This window comes from Hyperoodon ampullatus (assembly GCF_949752795.1).
Source record: "Hyperoodon ampullatus genome assembly, chromosome: 2".
NCBI classification, from domain to species: Eukaryota; Metazoa; Chordata; class Mammalia; order Artiodactyla; family Ziphiidae; genus Hyperoodon; species Hyperoodon ampullatus.
In genome coordinates, this window is record NC_136915.1 from 74,609,103 (window position 1) to 74,621,014 (window position 11,912).

The window sequence follows — 11,912 nt, forward strand, 5'->3', positions numbered from 1 at the left end:
ACCCAACTCAGCCATAAATAAATAAATAAATAAATAAATAAATAAATAAATAATTTTTAAAAAAATATTATGCATATGTGAGCATATGGGCATGTAAGCATGTGTGGATGTGAACATGTACGATAGGGAGGAAATGGGGAAACCTACTACCTTCTGGGTACTGAACAATCTTTCAGCCCTTCAACATGATTCTTCTTCCTAAATCCTAGTTTTCCTACATCATTTTCTACATTGATTTTCATATTTTTATTTTCACACTGGCAAGGAGTAGAACAGATATGTTTCACAATGTATGTAGTTTTGTATACTTTTGATAGCGTATCACTTTTCTGAAGGAGGGAGGCACCAGAAAGATCCCAACCACTCCCTCCACCTTGTGTCCCCTATACTGACACTAGATTGTGACACACTCCTGAGGACTCTCTTTGGTTCTTGGGCTCCTAGCAAAAACTGTGTAGTTTTTGGCATCTAGCTCACTCTCACCCCACTTCCATACTTCCAGTTTTCAAAACCCATCAAAAAATCTATATTAGTCAGTACAAGCTATAGAATGCTGCAATAATAAACAACCCCCAAATCTTAGGACCTTGAAACAACTAAGGTCTATTTCTTGATCATGTTACATCTCAACCATGGCAGGGGTGCTCCACATATCACAGTCACACAGAAACCCAAGCTGTCAGAACAGCCATCATCCTAACAATAACCAGTCACTGTACCAGAGGGAAAGAAAGTTTTGGAGGATCTTTTCCCAGCAGCTAATGACACATACAATTTCTGCTCACAATTCAATGGCCTCAAGCAGTCACATGACCCCGGCCAACAAGAGTTAGGAAGTGCAATCATATCAAATGACTAGCAGGAAAAAAAGCTAGTAAATAACACTAAGAACCATCACAGACTCAGACCTTGATTACTCCCTACATGAACCTAGTTTCTAGTTCTCCGTGACTCCACTTTATAGTATTCTCCCCTGCCTGGAAGAAAAATTGCTGAGATCTGTATTGGGTCCACTCTACCTCTCAGCTTTACGCAGTAGATAGTTAAATTTCTCTATCCTGAGCTGCTATGGAATGAAATAACGATGGTGAAGAAGAGGAAGAAGACAAGGAGGAAGAGGAGGATGGGGTTGACACAATCATTTATGTAAAACATACTATGTGCCAGGCACTCTTCTAGGTTTCTACATATAAAACTCTGATCTTCCCAACCCTAAATGGTATCCCGTTATTATTATCCCCACAGACAGTTGTTTAAAGAAAAGAGGTATAATGAACAATGATACTAAAACACAAATAAAATTTTTAAGTGATATTGCCCCAAGATAATTCTCTCTGGATGTCAAACTGTTATCATCTGATGAAAGATGTTTTGACTACTACTTCAAGAAAAATGAAAAATAATAAATATAACAAAAATTATATCCAATTAAGCTTTTACTTGGTGGGGAAAACACTTGCCATACACATAATGTATTATTTGTAGAGAGGTTATTGCAAGTAGCAGTCAGGAATCTATTATTTCATGAAAATCATCAAAATAAGGCAGTTGTTTTTTTAGGTAAAAATAGAAATATTTCCAAACATCAGGTCATAAATACAATTTTGTCCATTGTTGTGTCTTAAAACATCATTAAATTTCAGCAGTTGGTCCTCAAACCAAACTTGATATGTTATTTTTATTTTCCAAGAAATGATTCATTTTCTTACATGAAAATAAGATAATGAAAATAAGATAATGAAAGTAAATGAATCATGTGCTACTTTTTAAACGTTAAAATTTGAAGTGTTTCTTATTTGTTTTAAATATTATTAAGAGCAGATTTAATGTGAGCCTTAGACCACCAACTTCAATTTTAATGTGCATACTAATCACCTGGGTATGTTGTTAAAGTTCAGGTTAATGAAATAAATGCAATAAATGAAATAGCCAAAATACTTTTGTTTGAACCACTATATGTCTCCTTGGAAGTATTCTGTTTTAAGTCACACTGTTGAAAATGTAGGTCCAATTCTGACTCATTAGCAATATGGTGGAGTCACTGAAGGATTTAAAGAGGAGTTAACATATCCAAATTTCTTTTTTATAGATTACACCAGCAGTTATTGTGGGGGCTGGATGGGAGAGGGGCAGGAGTGAACAGAGAGTCTCAGAATTGCACAAGTCCAGGAGAGAGATGGTAAGACTTCGATCATGGATACAAGCAACAGACACAGGCAGAAAAAACATGTTAACTACGGAAGAACAGCAGAACTTGGTGATCAAGAAGGAAAAAGTAATCTTGGATGACTTACAGATCTCTGCCTTAGGAGAACTGGGTAGAAGACAGCACCATTCAACAAGATAAGGCAGAAAGAAAAGCCATTTTGAGGGATAAGATGATTTCAGTTTTATATTTGCAGAAAAGGATAGATGGAAAAAAATAGACAATAAGACAATGGAATTAGTGATGACTGAAGATAAGGAAAACCTCCACTTTTATAAATAAAATGCTTTTGGTTAAACACAGAAAGGTCCTTTCCAAAGCATAAATGCTCTTATCTCTGTGCCCTCTGCCAAGAAATGGCAACAGATTTTCAAAATGCCCAGCTGCCTGACTGGTGAACAAATGACATCACCCAAACAACTGTCACAGTGATACTGCTTTGCCACCACTCACTGTGTGTACAAATTAAAAGGGTTTTTAGAGAAGCTACTTACTCCCTGAACACAGAAACTTTTGTCTCCTTTTCCCAGACTGGGTATATTCTCAAAAGCTAGATCCATAGTGTTTTCCAGACCTTAAAAAAAACCATTTGATCAACCACTTGTAAAGACCCAATAGGAAGCCAAGTGTGACACTACATAAGAATAAACAGAAGAACTATTTATTCATTCTAGCAACAATTAATATTTACCTTGAGCAACAGTAGCTCCCATGAATGTACTGCTTATTTATATTTCAAATTGCCTTAGACTGTTTAGCATTTGTTCAATGTTTATAATTAAATTACAGCAACCATACAGAATTCCATTAAGCTCTGTAGAATTCCTTGTCTTTGGAATTTAGTGTAGTATGACATGAAAAAATAGGGATTGAAAAATAAGTAATGATAACAAAGCATAGCTTGAAGGCATTTTTTTCCTTATTAATAGCTATATTTCCAGTACTTAGGATAATGAAAGATACCCGACCCATGCTTGACTCCACAAAGACCTCTCTCTTGTTCTAAGCTATAGAATTGGAATTAAAGGTTCCTTGGATCCAACTTTCCATGATTTTCAGGAACCTAGATCACAAGTTGAAAGAGAGGGACTGAGGGAAGTGGAAAATTTCTAAAGTATCTAGTTCTCTGTACTCTGCCAGAAAATGCACAATAGATATCAAAATGTGCAGCTGGTGAACAAATGACATCACCCGAAAGGTCATCTGATGCCAGCATTTATAGTGTTCAATGTCCAAAACTTAACTCTTTAACTTCTGCTGAAAACCTGGCACTCCTCTAATGTCCCTTATCTTAGGCAAAGGCATCACTACAGCGAAGTATTCAAGAGACAGATAAGTCAGAATCATCTTTAACTCTTTTTTTGACTTCCTTGTTTGATACTCGTTCAATGAACACCCTGTTACTAATTTTAGGGTATATATTAGTTCCATTATTCATCTTACCATATACCTCTAAAATGTGTTTTAAGTCTTAAATGTATAAAATGCATTGGGTTGTTAAACCTCACATGGCATCCATATCAGTTAATAAGTTAACACATGTAGAAAGACCACTAGCTATCTACCTAATAGCCTTTCACTAGTTCTTCCTTACTAACAAAACACCTATTGAGCTATTATTAGATGTGGCATTGTACCGGTCTAAATAAGCACATTTCCCAGACATCCTTACAGGTATACATGGCCATGTGACCAACTTCTGGCCAGTGAGGTGTAAGTAGAAGTTGTTGAGCAGGACTTTCCAGTAAAAGGGAGGTAGACAATTGATGGACACTCATTTATTTGCTTTCTTCCTTCCATCCTGGAATGCAAATGTGATTGCAGGAGCTGCAGCAGTTCAAAGTGGCGTTGGTTTTGTCATGGAAATGCTAATTCAGTCTTGGACTGCCTACCTGGGGTGGGGGGGCCTCCATCTTGTTAAGCCATGGTTATTTTAAGTTTCTGTCATCATCAGCTAAATGTACCTTCTAATGGACATGCTACTCCAATAGAAATTATGAGTTTTGTTTCTGAAAAAGATAAATCAAATGCAAAGTCACTGGCACAAGTGACTTTAGGCATTTATCATTTTTGCCACAGCTTACATTTACCTATTTTCTGTGAACAGTGATCTGAATCTCCTGTGAAGAACTACTCCCTCTGCTTTCATTCCATGTGCCTTCATGGGGTCGATGCCAATCCCAGCTCCAAGGCTAGGCAAATGACTCAGATCTAAAGTGATTGCGGAAGTCCATTCCCTTGACCGTGGAACTGGTTCAGAGAGGAATATTGGATCCAACTAAGACCAGCAAGAATCAAGCCTAGAACTCGTCTTCAGACTCTTAAAGAATATAGGTTCTCTTCTGAGCTGGATTTGAACCTGAGAGGATCTGCATTGCTGGTCCTCATCTTGCCTCTACACAAAGTCTGAGGATAAAGTCAACGTGAAGGAAGCAGAGACAAAGACAGATAACATATTCCTGAACTTTTCAGTAACATACCTAAAAAATTCCTTTTTTGCTTAAAACATATTCCTAACCAATGGAACCTAACCAACATAGGTTCCATTTTTAATTTTGATTTTAAATAAAGAAAGTTACTTCAAAATGTCCTTGCATAAAATGCCACAACTCAAGTGAAATAAGAACAGGCTTCCTTGCACGTTTCCTCCATGAGACAATTGGCTCCAAGGCAGCAGCTTTAGAAAAAAGTATTTTAATTTACATATTCTTCAATCTCAAACACACAGCCTGGAACATAGAAACTAAACTGCTGAGCTTCCATATCAGAGGGATACAGTTCTGTAGGAGGTTTTTGAACTTAAAATAAGAAAGCAGACTCACAGATATAGAGAACAAACTAGTGGTTACCAGTGGGGAGGGAGGGGTGGGACAGTATAGGGGTGAAGAAGTCGGAGGTATAAACTACTGGGTGTGAGATAGGCTACAAGGATGTATTGTACAACACGGGGAAGATAACCAGTATTTTGTGATAACTGTAAATGGAGTGTAACATTTAAAACTATATAAAAACTTTTTAAATTTCCATTGTATTAATTTCTATCAATAGAATCAGGTAAATTTGTCACAGTTTTCAAATCCCTCTAAATTAAATTAAATTAAATCCCAGTAAAATTAAGCCATGGTCTTAGAGTCATGCAGTCTAAGTGTAGAAAATCCATATGGAAAAAGGAAAATGCACAGGCCTAGTTCATATAATGATCTACATGCCCCCATCAGCTAAATTAAGCTGAGTATGTCACCATAATATCCTAAGGAGGGAAGGAATAATAAGACTACTTTGTTTCTAGATCGTTAAACTAGGTGTAAAGAGAATTTACAAGATCAGCTTTTGGAAAGAAGTAAAATACTAATAGCTTTTATCTAACAGGCCCAGTATTAAGAAAACTAATTAAACTTAACTATATTTTAATAAGTTTAGCTCATTTTAAAATAAGAATCTTTCCCCAAAGTCATTCCATACCTTTAAAAACAGTGTATCTATCTGGCACCATAATCTTTGTTATGAAACCACTCCTTTTATAGAAATGCATAGAAAAAGAACTATTTTTGTTCTTCATTCTAAAAACAATAACAGAATGCAGAACAGAATTAGTGCCCGAAGTTAACCAGTGCTCAATAGTATAATATCCACAGATACTAAACGCTCAAACAATAAAAATTTCTTTTTTAATGGTTCTTTCTTCTCTTGACCTCTACCTTTCCTTCTCTTCCCTGCAGAGTAAATAAATACTATTAGGATGTATCACCGATCTGTTTGAAGTTTACTTACCCTCCATTATTTCATTACATTTCTAATTAAGGCGATACACATTATTAATGCTCATCATTTTATTGGGTGCTCTACTGAGAAAAAAATATGCATCTTGCCTTCGACATACACATTTATCTTTGAGAGAAGTAGCTAAGCATATCCAAAACTACCTAAAAGATAAGAATTCATCTAAAACAGACTGACATACTGATTATATCAATAGAAATATACTTAAGAATGAAAGTAGACCCTAAGTATCTATAAAATTATACATGTAACCATATACCCACAACATGTATCTCAGTGTTATAAATTAACTACTATATAAAATCAACAAAGCTGATTTTCAGTTGTGCCTCATGGGATTTACATTTACTATTTTCTACTCTTACCTAGTATTCAAAGTTATCCATATACAGGAGATCAAGATGGCAATGTAAGAGGATGTGGAGCTCACCGCCCCCCACAAACACATCAAAAAAACAACTACAAGTGGAATAACTCTCATGGGAAACTAACTGGAAACCTGCAGCAGGACTCCTATATAACCAAGGCTGCAGGAAAGATTTACACGGAATTGGGTAGGGTGGGAAGAAAAGCATCAGGTTGGGACCTGTGCCCCTAGGAGGGGATTAGGAGGAAAAGGGACATCACACAGGCAGGCATTCCTCCTGGGGAATGAGTGGGTCCAGCACAGACTGGGTGTCCCAGCCCTGGGGTCCAACACATAAGAGACAAGCCACCTTGACTGCTTGGAGAACTGCTGGGACAGGTAGAAAGACTGGGGAAGCCTAGACTCCACTGGTGAGAGAGCACTGGTGCTGGCTTTCCCCCAGGCAGGGCGGAAAGAGGCCTGCCCTAGCAGCTACCGCCTCTCTGCTACCTAATCTGAGCCAAGTGAACACCCCAGCCCCCCTCACTCCACACCACAGCTTAATGCTGGGTCTATAGCAGCCAGGACCTGGGAAAAGACTCGATCTAGGGATGCACAGGTGACCCAGGGGCCTAGGGTGTGGTCCAGGCGGGGCAGCAGCAGCAGCACTGTTAGCGCTTACACAAACAGCACCCTAGAAGCAGCCCAAACTCCTGGCACCATGGCCACCAGAATTCCTGAGACCACCTTGCCCTACCCAGTCCTAGCTGAGCAAATGCTCCTGCCCCACCCACTCCATGCTATAGCCTAGCACTAGACCTGGGGCAGCCACGACAGGGGAAAAGACACGACTGGGGGCTGCATCTGAACAGAGCCACAGATGCCTACACAAGCAGCCGATCAGATCTCTGTAAGTACACAAACTCAAACTGCTTCAGCACCTCCCTCTATTGGGGCAAAGGCCCCAGTGCAAGGAGAAGGAAAAACACACACTTAAAGGGAACAGAGTCAGCTCAAACCTGACACTCAGGGATTCCACTCCAGCTACTTGGGAGCATATAGGCCCTTAAGCAGGCAATGACAGCCACTGAGCAAAGAGGAAGTCCTGCCTCACACCCTGCACAGGCTCTAGCTCCTCCATCACCAGCCACACCACCTGTTAAGGAGACAGTGGTCAGCACACCCTGAGGAAAGTCAGCTGGTGTCCACATCAAATCCAGCCCTCCCACCAAACGCACTGGGCAAACACAGTCTACATAAGGATGCTCCTACATAAGAATACCCCTTCAAGACCACAACAGATAACTATTTCACCTAAATTCATAGAGACAGATAAAGTTAAGTAAAGTAAAAAGGAACTACCCTCAATTGAAAGAGCAAGAGAAAACCCCTGAAAAAAATAATGAAACAGAAATAGTCAATCTACCAGACAAATAATTCAAAACCTTTGCAATACATACACTAACTGAATTAGAGGAGACGACTGATCTAAACACAAATCATTTTAACAAGGAACTAGAAAATATAAAGAGCCAATCAAAAATAGATAATTCAATATCTGAGATAAAAAGCACACTAGAAGCAATGAATAGCAGACTAAATGACACAGAAGAATGCATAAGTGATCTGGAAGAGAGAATAATGGAAGTCACTCATTCAGATCAGCAGACAGGAAGACAAATAAAAAAAAATGAAAGCAACAAATGAGATCTATGGGATAACATTAAACATGCCAGCATTCATATTATAGGGGTTCCAGAAGGAGACGAGAGAGCAAGGTGAGTCTTGAGAATGTATTTGAAGAAATTATGGCTGAAAAAATAAACTAAAAAATTCCTTTTTTGCTTAAACCAGATTCTTAACCAATACAAATAATTATGAGCTTATGTTCCATTTTTATTTTGTTCTTAAACAAAGAAAATTACTTCACAATGTCCTTACATAAAATGCCACAACTCAAGTGAAATAAGAAGAGGCTTCCTTACATGTTTCTTCCATGAGAAAATTAGCTCTGAGGCAGCAGCTTTAAAATTGTCTTTTAATTTACATATTCTTCAATCTCAAATACACAGCCTAGAACACAGGAGCTAAACTGCTGACTACCAAGACTGAAACAGGAAGAAATAGAAAATACGAACAGACAAATTACCAGTAATGAATTTGAATCAGTAATTTAGAAACTCGCAACAAGCAAAATTCCAGGACCACATAGATTCACTGGGGAATTCTACCAAACATATAAAGAACTAATACCTATCCTTCTCAAACTATTCCAAAAGATTGAAGAGGAAGGAACACTCCCCAATATAATAAAAACCCTTTATGACAAACTCACAGCCAATAAAATACTCAACAGTGGAAAGCTAAAAGCGAGAGGACAGAGAGCAGCAGCAAGAAGAATTACAATCCTGCAGCCTGTGGAACAAAAACCACATTCACAGAAAGGTAGACAAGATGAAAAGGCAGAGTGCTATGTACCAGATGAAGGAACAAGATAAAACCCCAGAAAAACAACTAAATGAAGTGGAGATAGGCAACCTTCCAGAAAAAGAATTCAGAATAATGATAGTGAAGATGATCCAGGACCTCAGAAAAAGAATGGAGGCAAAGATCTAGAAGATGCAAGAAATGTTTTAACAAAGACCTAGAAGAATTAACGAACAAACAAACAGAGAAGAACAATACAATAACTGAAATGAAAAATACAGTAGAGTAAATCAATAGCAGAATCACTGAGGCAGAAAGACGGATAAGTGACCTGGAAGACAGAATGGTGGAATTCACTGCTGCGGAACAGAATAAAGAAAAAAGAATGAAAAGAAATGAGACAGCCTAAAAGACCTCTGGGACAACATTAAACACCACAACATTCGCATTGTGGGGGTCCCAGAAGGAGAAGAAAGAGAGAAAGGACCCAAGAAAATATTTGAAGATATTATAGTCAAAAACTTCCTTAACATGGGAAAGGAAATGGTCACCCAAATCCAGGAAGTGCAGAGAGTCCCATACAGGAAAAACCCAAGGAGAAACACGCCGAGACGCATAGTAATCAAATTGGCCAAAATGAAAGACAAAGAAAAATTTTTAAAAGGAGCAAGGGAAAAATGACAAATAACATACAAGGGAACTCCCATAGGGTTAACAGCTGATTTCTCAGCAGACATTCTACAAGCCGGAAAGGAGTGGCATGGTATACTTAAAGTGATGAAAGGCAAGAGCCTAAACCAAGATTACTCTACCTGGCAAGGATCTCATTCGGATTCGATGGAGAAATCAAAAGTTTACAGACAAGCAAAACCTAAGAGAATTCAGCACAAACAAACCAGCTCTAGAACAAATGCTAAAGGAACTTCTCTAAGTAGGAAACACAAGAGAAGAAAAGGACCTAAAAAAACAAACCGAAAACAATTAAGAAAATGGTCATAGGAATATACATACATATTGATAAATACCTGAAACATGAATAGATTAAATGCTCCAACCAAAAGACACAGGCTTGCTGAATGGATACAAAAACAAGACCCATATATATGCTATCTACAAGAGACCCACTTCAGACCTAGGGACATATTCCAAAAAATTGCAGTGTAAGGAACAGTCCCAAACTCATTCTATGAGGCCACCATCACCCTGATACCAAAACCAAACAAAGATACTACAAAAAACGAAAATTACAGATGAATATCACTGATGAAAATAGATTCAAAAATCCTTAACAAAATACTAGCAAACAGACTCCAACAACACATTAAAAGGATCATACACCATAATCAAGTGGGATTTATCCAAGGGATGCAAGGATTCTTCAATATACGCAAATCAATCAATGTGATACACCATATTAACAAACTGAAGAGTAAAAACCATATGATCATTTTCAATAGATGCAGAAAAAGCCTTTGAAAAAGTTCAACACCCATTTATGATAAAAACTCTCCAGAAAGTGGGCATAGAGGGAACCTACCTCAACATAATAAAGGACATACATGACAAACCCACAGTAAACATCATTCTCAATGGTGAAACACTCAAAGCATTTCCTCTAAGATCAGAAACAAGACAAGGATGTCCACTCTCACCACTATTATTCAACATAGTTTTGCAAATCCTAGCCACAGCAATCAGAGAAGAAAAAGAAATAATAGGAATACAAATTGGAAAAGAAGAAGTAAAACTGTCACTGTTTGCAGATGACATATACTATACATAGAGAATCCTAAAGATGCCACCAGAAAACTACTAGAGCTAATCAATGAATTTGGTAAAGTTGCAGGATACAAAATTAATGCACAGAAATCTCTTGCATTCCTATACACTAATGATGAAAAATCTGAAAGAGAAATTAAGGAAACACTCCCATTTACCATTGCAAAAAAACGAATAAAATACCTAGGAATAAACCTCCCTAGGGAGACAAAAGACCTGTATGCAGAAAACTGTAGGACACTGATGGAAGAAATTAAAGATGATACCAACAGGTGGAGAGATATACCATGTTCTTGGATTAGAAGAATCAATATTGTGAAAATGACTATACTACCCAAAGCAATCTACAGATTCAATGCAATCCCTATCAAATTACCAATGGCATTTTTTACAGAACTAGAACAAAAAATCTTAAATTTTGTATGGAGACACAGAAGACCCCCAATAGCCAAAGCAGTCTTGAGGGAAAAAAACGGAGCAGGAGGAATCAGACTCCCTGACTTCAGACTATACTACAAAGCTACAGTAATCAAGACAATATGGTACTGGCACAAAAACAGAAACACAGATCAATGGAACAAGATAGAAAGCCCTGAGGTAAACCCACGCACCTATGGTCAATTAATCTATGACAAAGGAGGCAAGGATATACAATGGAGAAAAGACAGTCTCTTCAATAAGTGGTGCTGGGAAAACTGGACAGCTACATGTAAAAGAATGAAATTAGAACACTCTGTAACACCATACACAAAAATAAACTCAAAATGGATTAAAGACCTAAATGTAAGAACGGACACTATAAAACTCTTAGAGGAAAACATTGGAAGAACACTCTTTGACATAAATCACAGCAAGATCTTTTTTGATCCACCTCCTAGAGTAATGGAAATAAAAACAAAAATAAACAAATGGGACCTAATGAAACTTCAAAGCTTTTTCACAGCAAAGGTAACCATAAACAAGACGAAAAGACAACCCTCAGAATGGGAGACAATATTTGCAAACGAATCAGTGGACAAAGGATTAATCTCCAAAATACATAAACAGCTCATGCAGCTCAATATTAATGAAACAAACAACCCAATCCAAAAATGGGCAGAAGATCTAAATAGACATTTCTGCAAAGAAGACATACAGATGGCCAAGAAGCACGTGAAAAGCTGTTCAACATCACTAATTATTAGAGAAATGCAAATCAAAACTACAATGAGGTATCACCTCTGACCAGTTAGAATGGGCATCATCAGAAAATCTACAAACAACAAATGCTGGAGAGGGTGTGGAGAAAAGGGAACCCCCTTGCACTGTTGGTGGGACTGTAAATTGATACAGCCACTATGGAGAACAGTATGGAGGTTCCTTAAAAAACTAAAA